At 41.8% G+C, this 3,822-nt stretch overlaps 1 pseudogene; it reads left to right on the top strand.

Moving 5' to 3' along the window:
- The first annotated feature begins 494 nt into the window (after nt 1-494).
- Nucleotides 495-1,594, top strand: LOC101718112 (pre-mRNA-splicing factor 38A pseudogene; annotated as a pseudogene).
- The last annotated feature ends 2,228 nt before the right edge of the window (nt 1,595-3,822 follow it).

The raw sequence follows: 3,822 nt of genomic DNA, 5'->3' as shown, positions 1-3,822 counted from the left end.
AGATTGTTAAAAGTAACAAGCAAATTTGCAACACAGAAGGATACAAACTCAACACACAAAAGAAACAGCGTTCCTGAATACCAATAATCAACTCACTGAGAGAGAAATTAGGAAAAACAATACCATTCACAATAGCACCAAGAAAAATTAAATGCTTAGGAATTAACCCAACCAAGGAAGTGAAAGACCCGTGTAATAAAACTACAGTACTGTGAAAAAGGAGATCAAAGAGGACATCAGAAAATGGAAAGATATCCCCTATTCCTGGATAGGCAGAAACAACAAAAAAACTGATACACAGAGGCGCATTATGTACTTCCGCCAGCACCAGGGCCAACATCCTTTAGATTGGCGCGCGGTTCCCAGAAGTTCTAGACGCTGAGCTTCCCGCTTCCAAGGTGGTTGCTGGGCCGATTTATTGATTTCCTCCACCTTTCTCCATTCTTTTCCTTGTGTTTCACTGACCAGAGGCGACTCATAAAGGATCCGATGGAAATACATAGAACTGGAGTTCTAAAATGGCGAACCGTACAGTGAAGGATGCACATAGCATCCGTGGCACCAACCCCCAGTATCTGGTGGAGAAGATCATTCGGACGCGAATCTATGAATCCAAGTACTGGAAAGAAGAGTGCTTTGGACTTACGGCTGAACTCGTAGTTGATAAAGCCATGGAGTTAAGGTTTGTGGGTGGTGTTTATGGTGGAAACATAAAACCAACTCCCTTTCTGTGCTTGATCTTGAAGATGTTTCAAATTCAACCTGAGAAAGATATCATCGTAGAGTTTATAAAAAATGAAGATTTCAAGTATGCCCGCATGTTGGGCTCACTTTACATGAGGCTGACCGGCACTGCAATTGATTGCTTCAAGTACTTGGAACCTTTGTACAACGACTATTGGAAAATCAAGAGCCAGAACCGAAATGGAGAATTTGAACTGATGCACGTAGATGAGTTTATCGATGAACTGCTGCACAGTGTGAGAGAGTCTGTGATATAATTCTGCCCCAGCTACAGAAACGCTACTTGCTAGAAGAAGCTGAGCGACTGGAGCCTCAAGTTAGTGCTCTAGAAGAAGATATGGAGGATGTGGAGTCTAGTGAAGAGAAAGAGGAAGAAGATGAGAAGCTGGAAAGAGTCCCGTCACCTGATCATCGCTGGAGAAGATACCGAGACTTGGACAAGCCCCGTCATTCTCCCACACTGTGCTAAAGGAGGAGTAGGAGTCGGACTCCCAAAAGAAGAAGTCCTTCACCCCGCAGAGAAAGGTGGAGCAAGAGCCCAAGACGCCACAGAACCAGGTCCCGAGATCGACGCCACAGATCCTGCTCCAAGTCCCCGGGTCATCACCCTAGTCACAGACACAGGAGCCACTCAAAGTCTCCTGAAAGGTCAAAGAAAAGCCAGAAGCAGAGCCGGAGAGGGAATGTGTCATGAATTTGGTTTTAGTCTAAATGGCCTCCTGTGGATATGAGGGTATCTATGTGGAAGCATTAAGAGCTATTCATGCTTGGACCAAACTGCCAGACAATAGAGCTAGTCACAAAGAAAAATACAGTACAGTAGGGAGACAGCTTTTAGAGGGGCAGGGAACAAGGGCCAAGGCAGTAATGAAAACGATGCATTCACTTTAGGGTTTCTTTTGAGACAATGATGATGTATGGTATAGCTAGGTAAATCCCAGATGGTTGGATATAGAGACTAGAGTTCAACACAGTGGTCTAGGCCAGGATTGTTAATGTTTCAGTAATTGTGAAAGATGTTGATGAAGTTGCCCAGGGAGAATGTGTAGATAGATACAAGGAGAACATAAGAATAGTGCCATGGGCATCACCAGCACTGGAGACCAGTACAAGTCACCTCTTCAGACTACAATGAACTAAGAGAGGCGAATTGGGCAACAGTAGGTCAAAGAAGCCAAGAGTCTAAGGACACAAAAGCATACAAGTAACTTTAAAAGTCCCTATGGGCACTAATAAAAGTATTAGGATGTTTGCTAGAAAAGTTGCTTTTACCTGTCCTCTTAAGAAGGGGGAAGTGATTGAATGACTTCCTACAACTGTAGTACCAGAAGGAACTGCAAAGACCTGCAGCCTTGTAAGATCCAGGTTTTCTAGAGACATCGTATCTGGTCACAGGATAAACATTTCTATTCCTTGCTAGTGAATGGAAGAACTTTTGTAGCAACATTAAAGCAGTTTTTAAAAATCTTATGCATTTTCACCTTCTTCAGTGCGTCTCCTAATGCCTGCATTAATAAAGTTGTCCATAAATGCTATTATGACTTACAATACACTTTGAGATTGTTTTAAAATTAAATGTAAGTGGACTGGGGATTTAGCTCAGTGGCTCTGCCACCTGCTTCAAAAGCACAAGGTTCCGAGTTTGATCCCCGGTACCAAAAAAAAAAAAAATTAAATGTAAGCATCTCTGCTTAAGTCTGTTACGTACTCCTAGCATTTCTTTATTAAGGTGATGTAAGTGGAAGGAAATGTCTTTGGCTAAATGACCCATGGACCAACTAAGTCATCAGTATGTTGTTAAAATAAAATTTTAATATTAAAATATATTTTAAAGTAAAAAATCCACAAAGAAAAGAATAAGCCAGCTTGAACATAAAATTCAAAGCATATTTAGATGTGGTAAAAACCGGACTAAAAAGCCAAGCATGGTAGTACACACCTGTGTAATCCCAGCACTCAGAAGGCCGAGGCAGGAGGATTGCCACAAGTCAAGACAGCCTGGACTGCATAGTGAGTTCAAGGCCATCTGAATTACATAGCAAGACACTGTCTCTAAGGGTTAAAAAAAAGAAACCCACAAAACCTGTGGACTAAAAATGGGCAGAATGACCAACCTATAGCAGGAAGCAGAGTGGTCTTATTCTTTAATTAGAACAAAGTTGCCAGGTGTGGTGGTGCACCTGTAGTCCTAGCATTCAGTAGGCTGAGACAGGAGGGTCACCACAAGTTTGAGGCCAGCCTGGACTACATAGTGAGTTCAAGGCCACCCTGAGCTCTTCACAGCAAGACCTTGTCTCAAAAAAATAAAACAAAGAACCCCACAAAACAGTCTACTTAAAAAGTAACCGGGCCGTGTTGAATATCTTTTCAGATAATTCTGATAAATGACAAATTTGGTGAAGGACCATTTCTGACATTGTACACACACATGTGTATGTACGTTGTACTGAAACAAACTTAGGAAAGAACTGATGCAAATTACATTCGGATCTTTCGCTGTTGAAATAGAGTGCTTTAAAAGCATTGCCCTAGGTGACACACGAACTCTGAGGACTGAGAAATAAATAGAGGTGTGTTACAAGTCAGAGGAAACACTGAGTTTTTTGAGAGGGTTCCAATATAAAAACCTAACTTGAAGTTTGTTCTTTTAACCTTTCTGTTATTCTTCAGTAGACTAACCTGACTTTAAATAAGCATTGATCAGAAAGAATAATCACCCATGGATGCCCAATCATTGCCTATTCTCCATACCAGAATAAAAGAGAAAATAGATTTGTGGAGCTTGCTGGGCATGGTGGCACACACCTGTAATCCCAGCACTCAAGAGGCTTAGGCAGGAGGATTGCCATGAATTCCAGCCTGGACTACATAGTGACACCCTGTCTCAAAAGAAAAAAAGATTGTTGGAGCTTAAATAACAAGAAGTAGAGAAAAGAAAGCATTATTACAAACCACAAAACATAGCCAGCTATGGTGGTACACACATAACCCAGCTATATGGGAGGCTTGAGGCAGGATCCCTTGAGTCCAGGAGTTCCAACCCATCCTGGGAAACAGCTTAAAACTGTTTTAAAAACA

This window comes from Heterocephalus glaber, unplaced genomic scaffold (assembly GCF_053883595.1).
Source record: "Heterocephalus glaber isolate CG9 unplaced genomic scaffold, H.glaber_assembly_v1.0 deba00001564, whole genome shotgun sequence".
In the NCBI taxonomy this organism is placed as follows: domain Eukaryota; kingdom Metazoa; phylum Chordata; class Mammalia; order Rodentia; family Bathyergidae; genus Heterocephalus; species Heterocephalus glaber.
The sequence above is the reverse complement of the archived record's forward strand: the minus strand, read 5'-3'. Positions and strand labels throughout refer to the sequence as shown.